The 8,546-nt window shown below is 48.3% G+C and overlaps 1 long non-coding RNA gene across 1 annotated transcript; it reads left to right on the forward strand.

The window, feature by feature from the left end:
* The first annotated feature begins 77 nt into the window (after nucleotides 1-77).
* On the forward strand, nucleotides 78-3,883 carry LOC145540690 (uncharacterized). The gene is made up of 2 exons (XR_014078496.1): nucleotides 78-271; nucleotides 2,727-3,883. It is a non-coding gene; the product is annotated as an uncharacterized LOC145540690 (long non-coding RNA).
* Nucleotides 3,884-8,546: the final 4,663 nt, after the last annotated feature.

An 8,546-nucleotide genomic window follows, 5' to 3' on the forward strand; every position in this document is an offset into this window, starting at 1 on the left:
CCACGCTCCCGGCAGGCCCCGCTCTGCGGCTGCGCACCGACGCCCACTGCGGGCTTCTGGGCCTTGTGGTTTTCTTTGCTGCTCAGCGAGCAGGTCCGGGGGAGGAGCTGCTCGCTGGGAGGGGGCCCGAGGGCAGTGTGCCCTACCTGTAGGCCCTTTTCGGCGAGTTTTTCCGGAACTTTGGCCAAAATGGAAGGGGGGGATGGAATGAAGGCTATGAGGAAGGAGTTATCATTCTTCCAGCTGAGATTGTAGGATCCCTCGCCTGGAGGTAGGAAAGCTTGGGCCCCTTTCTGCCACCCTCATTCAGACGGTTAAAGAATCCGCCACCGATGCAGGCTTCGATCCCTGGAGGAGATAGCAACCCACTCCAGTATTCTTTTTTCCCCCCACTCTTTGTTCTTTAGGGCTTCCCAGGTGGCTCTAGTGGTGAAGAACCCGCTTGCCAGTGCAGAAGACCTAAGAGATGCATGTTCGATCCCTGGGTCGGGAAGATCCCCTGGAGGCGGGCATGGCAACCCACTCCATTATTCTTGCCTGGAGAATCCCATGGACAGAGGAGTCTGGCGGGCTACAGTCCATGGTGTCTCAAAGAGTGGGACACGACTGAGCAACTATCACTTTCATTTTCCAGGAGCCCCTCTCTTTGGCTCTTCTAATCGGCCACGTCAGAATGTTGATCCGTTTTCAAAGAAAAGGTCTGGGCACAGGGCTACAGGCGGTAGTGTCCTGGGAATGGAGTGGAGGTTTCCCTGCCACTGATTTGCAATCAATGAACCCTTTCCCTAATGAGGGTCTCTGATTTCATCCTGTTTTTGCCAGTCTCCTTCCCAACCCCCAGACTGTTTTCTTGGAATTGTTAAAAGGGACCCTGGCCCTACACTCCCAAGTCCTGCAATGTGCCTGTTGTAGAAATCCTGAAAAAAGCCTGACAGCAATGGCGCTTCACCCAAGAGCTGGGCTAGGAGGGTGCCTCAGCACTCTGCTGGTCTGCACCTGATTCAGTCTTTTGGTGCCTGCAAACATCCCTGGGTCTCTCAAGAGCTTACAGATGTACAGGGAAAAATTCAAATTATATTAATGGTGCACAGTGAAAAATAATCTGCCCCCCACCACCCTGTTTGGCATTCCCTGCCCAGAGGCAATCACTATTACTAGTTTTTTGTGGTTATTTCTAGAGCTATTTTATGCCGCACAAACTAATCATAAACACATACATTAAATTACCTTTTAAAAAATGCAAATGTGCTAAACATGCTTCTGTCTTTTTTAGGGTGGGGGGACCCTTCTTGAATTCATTTGTTTCCTATCATGCTAAACCGAATCCTGGCCATACACCATATTTGTGTTTGTTCAGTCGCTAAGGTGTGTCTGACTCAGCTACCGCTGAGGACTGCAGCATGCCAGGCATCCCTGTCCTTCACTGTCTCCAAGACTGACTGTGCTGTGCTCAGTCATGTCCGAGTCTTTGCAGCCCACCAGGCTCCTCTGTCCATGGTATTTTCCATGCAAGAATACTGAAGTGGGTTGCCATTTCCTCCAGGGGATCTTCCTGACTCAGGGCTCGAACCTGTGTCTCTTGAGTCTCCTGCATTGGCAGGCAAATTCTTTACCACTGAGCCACCTGGGAAGCCCCTCACTATGTCCCAGAGTTTGTCGCTCAGCGAGCAGGTCCGGGGGGAGGACTCATGTCCATTGATTCAGTGATGCAATCCAACCATCTCATTCTCTGTCACCTGCTTCTCCTCCTGTCCTCAATCTTTCCCAGCATCAGGGTCTTTTCCAGTGAGTTGGCTCTTCGCCTCAGGTGGCCAGAGTATTGGAGCTTCAGCTTCAGCGTCAATCCTTCCAATGAATATTCAGGGTTGATTTCCTTTAGGATTGAGTGGTTTGATCTCCTTGCTGTCCAAAGGACTCTCAAGAGTCTTCTCCAGCACCATATATACCATATATATTATTATTACTTTAAATTCTTCAAGTCTTTTATTTATTAAGATATCTATATATATATGGGGCTTCCCTGATAGCTCAGTTGGCAAAGAATCCACCTGCAATGCAGAAGACCCCAGTTCAATTCCTGGGTTGGGAAGATCCCCTGGAGAAGGGATTGGCTACTCACTCCAGTATTCTTGGGCTTCCCTGTGGCTCAGCTGGTAAAGAATCTGCCTGCAATGCAGGAGACCTGAGTTGGATTCCTGGGTTGGAAAGATCCCCTGGAGAAGGGAAAGGCTACCCACTCCAGGATTCTGACCTGGAGAATTCCATGGACTATGTAGTCCATGGGATCGCAAAGAGTTGGACACGACTGAGCAAATTTCACTTCACTTCACTTCATATCTATATGGACTTCCCTGGTGGCTCAGTGGTAAAGAATCTGCCTGCCAATGCAGGAGCCTCAAAGACACAGGTTGGATCCCTGGGTCCAGAAGATTCCCTTGAGGAGGAAATGGCAACCCACTCCAGTATCCTTGCCTGGATAATCCCATGGACCAAGGAGCCTGGTGGACTGCTGTCTATGGGGGCCCAAAGAGTCAGACATGACTGAGCACACACCCATGCTATATCTATATAGGCCTCCCAGCTTAAGAAATAAAACCTTAGCCCTGCTGTCTTGAAAGCTCTCTTGGTACTCCTCCCTCTTCCCAATCCCCTCCCACCGCCAGAGGTAACCACAATCTTGAATGTTGTGTTAATAGTGATTCTCCTGCTTTATTTTATAATTTTAGCAAATAGGCTTCCTTGATAGCTCAGCTGGGAAAGAATCCACCTGCAATGCAGGAGACCCTGGTTCAATTCCTGAGTCGGGAAGATCCGCTGCAGAAGGGATAGGCTACTCATTCCAGTACTCATGGACTTCCCATGTGGCTCAGACAGTAAAGAAACCGTCTGCAATGTGGGAGACCTGGTTTCAATTCCAGGGTTGGGAAGATCCCCTGGCAAAGGGAATGGCTACCCACTCCAGTATTCTGGCTTGGGTCGCAAAGAGTTGGACCCTACTGAGTGACTTTCACTTTCACAATGTACCCCTGAACAATATATATGCCTATTATAACTTTTACAACAAGAAATAAAACTACACAGTGGATGAGAGATCAAGTCACTCCAGAGATATTATCAGGTTATTAAGAAGAGTGAAAAAGTTGGCTTAAAGCTCAACATTCAGAAAACTAAGATCATGGCATCCGGTCCCATCACTTCATGGCAGATAGATGGGGAAACAGTGGAAACAGTGGCTGACTTTATTTTTCTGGGCTCCAAAATCACTGCAGATGGTGACTTCGGCCATGAAATTAAAAGACGCTTGCTCCTTGGAAGGAAAATTATGACCAACCTAGATAGCATATTAAAAAGCAGAGACATTACTTTGTCAACAAAGGTCCGTCTAGTCAAGGCTATGGTTTTTCCAGTGGTCATGTATGGATGTGAGAGTTGGACTATAAAGAAAGCTGAGTGCCGAAGAATTGGTGCTTTTGAACTGTGGTGTTGGAGAAGACTCCTGAGAGTCCCTTGGACTGCAAGGAGAGCCAACCAGTCCATCCTAAAGGAGATCAGTCCTGGGTGTTCATTGGAAGGACGGATGGTGAAGCTGAAACTCCAACACTTTGGCCACCTGATGCGAAGAGCTGACTCATTGGAAAAGACCCTGATGCTGGGAAAGATTGAGGGCAGGAGGAGAAGGGGACGACGGAGGATGAGATGGCTGGATGGCATCATCGACTCGATGGACATGGGTTTGGGTGGACTTGGGGAGTTAGTGACGGACAGGGAGGCCTGGTGTGCTGTGGTTCATGAGGTCACAAAGAGTCGGACATGACTGAGCGACTGAACTGAACTGAATTTTACCAACTGATGGCATTAAACATCTTCTCGTTGTCTGAGTACTGAGAGGTTGTATATCATATTTTGGTCATTTCTATTTCTTCTACAGATGCCCCAATATCTCAGTGGTGTTTTTTAGGAAATAATCCTTTTCCCATTGATATGTAGGCAATGCCTGTTTGGTCATAGATCAAGTTTCCATATATACGTGGGTCTATTTGGGGGGCTTTCTATTAGGTTGTACTGGTGTAATTTTTCATAGTAGCTCCAATACCACTGTCCTCATTATTACCTCTTTTTAATAAGCGTTTATATGTGTAGGACAATTCTCCCCTCCCTCCCACATCACCCCACCCACCCCAGCTTTTTAGGATTTTGAGTAGAATTGCTTTGAATCTGTAGGTTGATGGGGGGAGAATTGAAATTTTTATGGTGATGCGTCTTTTATCCAAGAACATGGTTTGCCTTTCCATTTACTGAGGTCTTCTTTAATGTTTTTCAATAAGATTTGTAATTTTTCACCTCACATGAATGCCTGTTCTATATCATTACATAGAGAGTGGCTTCTAAGGAGCCATGTACCATCTGCTCTATGGATGTTCTGTAATTTACTTTACCAGGCCCCTAATGATGTCATTTTAGGGTATCTATGACCTTTCTGTATTACAGCAATGCTTTGGGGCATATCCCAGAACTTTATTGGAGCCCAATTGTAAGTATATCTGCAGGATAAATTCCTGGAAGAAAGATGACTAGGTCAAAGGGGACTTGCATCCTCTGGTGAATAGACACTGCCTTCCCGGGAGGCTGTGGCATGAAATTGCCCTCCTCCCAGTCAGCAATCACGTACAACCAGGTTTTTCTTTAATTTTCATTGTCCTTGTCTTGTTTGCATCATAGGAGACTTCACTGTGATCTTCTCCTGGAAATGCTCTCCTCCTTTTATTTCTGTGGCTCTACATGAAAGACTAAAAAATTCTTCACTTTAATTGTTCATTCATGTCTACTTATCCATTCACTCATAGTGAAAGGCATAGAATTGTGCCGTCCACTAGAGGGCCTCCTATTTTGTGCATCAAGTAAAGTAGTCTTACCTAACTGGTCTGTCTAGGACTCTCTCTGTGTAACTGAAAGTGCTAGGAAACGGGAGTAAGCATTGAGAGATGGAGAAACTGAGGCACGGGGCATTAAGTAGCTTGATTAGAGTCAGGAGGCATATAAAAGGCAAAAGAAAGACGGCAACTGTATTTTTCTATCCCCTACTGCCCAACTTGGCGTGGAGTTCTGAGGGGACTCCTCCTTCCAGTGGGCGTGTCTTCTCCAGGTCACTCACAGATTAGCCTGTTCCATCCTGGCAGCTATCAGTCCGATTCCCACCTGCCCCGGAGCCTTCCAGAACACGGGCAGCGCCATCCAGGAGCAGTGAGGGTGGGCCAGCAGCCAGGGAAGCTGGGTCTGGCTGCCAAGTTTCCATCTCAGCTCCTTCTCCAGATCTCCACGGAATCTCTCCCACCCCCATCCCTTGGCCGTGGGATGCCACCACCCGAGCCTGCCTGCCTTTCATTACCCTTTGGAACAGAATTCAAAAGTTTGCAATACTGATCTCTGCCCTTGAGACTGGGATGGCTGGGTAACCCGGCCCAAAAATAGCTGGGAGAGGCCTCAGTGGGAAAAAAAATCACAGAGCTGCTAATGACAGGCTTTGCTTATCTAGAACTGCACGTCTTGCAGACGTTAACTGAGGTCACGTAGTTTTTTCCAAGGAGCAGAAAACAGAGTGAGCATCCTGACGTGCCCGGGAGAGAGGAGGAATTGCCAAACCAGGGAGTGCACAGAATGTGCTGCCTCTGGGCAGAGATTCCGGGCAATGTGCTCCCCTCCCCCCACCATGAGCCGCTGGGTTTTACATCCCATGAGCAACCCGTGTCTGGGAATGTGGAGCCACTTGGGAATGTTCGGGAAAACTTTAGGAGTTTGGCACAGACATCCTTGTGTGGGAGGTGCGGGCTCCTAGGGAATTCCAGGATGGGTGTGCTCTGTGGCTCCTCTGGGAACCTAAGAGACCTCAATCCGGTGGGGTGGAGGGTCATCATTCTGGTTGGCCTTGGCCTCTAACCCATCACAGGCCTGATGAACTCTCCTCCAGGCAAGACTGCGGGCTTTGAGTTCTGATTTGTTAGCTTTTTTTTTTTTTTTAACCATCACTGTCGTCCTAGCTCTGGCCCAGACTGTCCTAGGGGAAGATATTTGCTGAACTGAGAACATTCTGCCCTGGTTGCTGTGGGTGGGGTTGGGGGTGGGCTGGGGGAGGTAGGCTATAGGCACGATGGAGAGAATCAAGCGTCACCAAAATCTTTACTACTTACCACTTTAAGGAGATACCTGACAAAGGGCATGAGGGCCCCGGCCAGCTCTGTGTTTGCGTGACATAATATTTCTTTTCTTAAGGGCAGACTTTGCTTTCTCTGGGAGCGTAGACTTGCGAATCTTTGTCCGGCTGTCTGTTGGCTTGGGTTGTGGGTCCCGATGGCACTACCCAATGTGTACACAGACTTTAGTTCCTGTTCTCTGGAACTTCCCACGCCTCAGAGTCTTCTATTTCTCATGAATATCTTGGGAAACCCCAGGTTCTTGTTGCCACATTTAATATCAACACCCCCACCCCCCAGTTTCTGCCTCCAAAAAAAAAAAAACAGTAATCTCTTTCTAACTCTTGGGAGATTTGGGGGCTCAATCCAAGAGGAAAGAGGGAAGAAGATCATTCTTATAATGATATTTATTATGAATATTCTCACACTTGACCCCAAATCCCCCCAATACAAAACACTCTGAAAACAGTGTTCCCCTAAATTTGGCATGAAACAAATTTGACAGAACAATGTGATTTAAAGTGTTGTGAGACTATGCATGTCTTCCTTTATCCACTAAAGACGACACAAGCATCTGATGAAGGGTCCCCACCCAAAGCCCACTGGGTAGGATGCTCTTGTGACAGTTGCATCGTACTCCGGACACATCTGTCTTCACGCGTTCCAGGAAGAGACTCTGGACCTGCCTCTGCTTTATAGACTAAGACCCACCGAGGTAGGACAGCATTCCCTGGCTACGGACTCAAAGCCTCCTGTTAGGACAAGCCAACTGCTGCTGAAAGGGACGGCCCTTCTTTGGTTGTATTTCTAGAGCTCTGCTCTATATTGGGCCTCTGAGTTCATGCCTTGGAATGATCTTAGGGGTAACTGTCTTTTAGTTCTTCAACACCAAAGCCGTCTTGCATGGAGGCAAGAAGGGAACAAACCTTCCATCTCCATGTCTGTTTCTCTTTCAAGCTGTGTGTGCCCAGCTTCCTGCACATTGAATTCTGGTACTGGTCCAGGACTTTCCCAGGTCTGAGTCTCCTGGGTAGGACAAAAGAGGGCTTTCCCATTGCACTCAGGGGGTTCCTAGTTCACAGGAGTTCTGAGAAAGACCTGAATCCTCTAACGTCCAGGAAGAACCCACAGGGGCTGCATGAAGACGCAGCCTACTGGTCTCTTCTCTTACTGCCATCTCCCTGCTTCGAAGGTTATTCGAGGACAGAACAACTAGGGGAAGGTCAGTGGGTGTGCTGGCCTGGGGTCTTGTTGACTGGGAAGTGTCCTCGGGTTATGCACGAAACAAGACGAGCTTATCTCTGGGTTTTCCTGTGTGGATAAGCTACCAGGGATGTAGGGTTTGCCAAGTCTCAGACACATGCCAAAGATCGTGAGCAGTTCTGAGTCTTCTAACGCCAGCTGAAATAAAACCATATCTTCAGGGGAAAAGCATTTACTTAATCTTTCCATGGTGTCCTTGAAGTTCTCCAGGGCTGCGGAGGATCAGGGCCACTCGTGCCTTTGCTCCCACAGAAGCGAGTTGATGGCTGGGGTCTCTCCACTACCCAGAGCCCCTCTGTCTTCTTCTATCGCCACCATTCTCAGCTTGCCCTGGTGAGAAGGTATGCCAGGTGCAAATCAGAAACACACTCCCCTCCTCCTCTCATTTTGATGTCTTAGCTTTCCAGGCAGACACGTGGAGCGCAGAGGTGGAGAAGAAATTCCAAGGCAAGGAAGAGTGAGACTCAGTCTCTCTGCTTTGCCTTGAGCACCCCAATCCAGCATCCTTGCCTCTGCATCTCCTGTCCGAGTGGAGTCAGTGGGAGAGTTCCTGGGAGGAGTGATCACAAAGCAAAAAGTGCAGGGAGGACATCCAAACAGATTGGAGAGACCGTGGGAGACGGGGAGAAACCCCTCCCCCCCAAATTTTATCATCACAACAGAGTTGTTGTGTTTCTCGAGACACAGCATTCCACTTCTCTTGATAAGATGCTAGAAATATCTGGTCTGACTCAGACTTTGGGGATGGAGACCAGCTTGACCAGGGGCAGCTCTTGAGAAGCCTAGGGCAGTTATCAGGTTGCAAGGAAGGTGAGGGGGCAAAGGACGTTGTTGCAAAAGAACTTTTGTATAAGATGGAGAAAATGTCTGTTTTTCATATCAAGGAATGAAAGGCCCGATAGAGACTGAGAAACGCTGACGTCCCTGCTGGCCCCACCCTGGCTCACATATCACTCAGAAAGTCTGCATCCCCAGCCGGGGTTCTTAATCTTCATATCACAGCCTCCTCTAAGAATCTAATTAAAGCATTAGACGGTCAGCGTCCAATAACACTCGTGTGTGCACATGAGTGGGCACACATGCAATTTTGCATTC

This window comes from Giraffa tippelskirchi, chromosome 3 (assembly GCF_054371585.1).
Source record: "Giraffa tippelskirchi isolate mGirTip1 chromosome 3, T2T-mGirTip1v1.2.pri, whole genome shotgun sequence".
Taxonomy (NCBI): domain Eukaryota; kingdom Metazoa; phylum Chordata; class Mammalia; order Artiodactyla; family Giraffidae; genus Giraffa; species Giraffa tippelskirchi.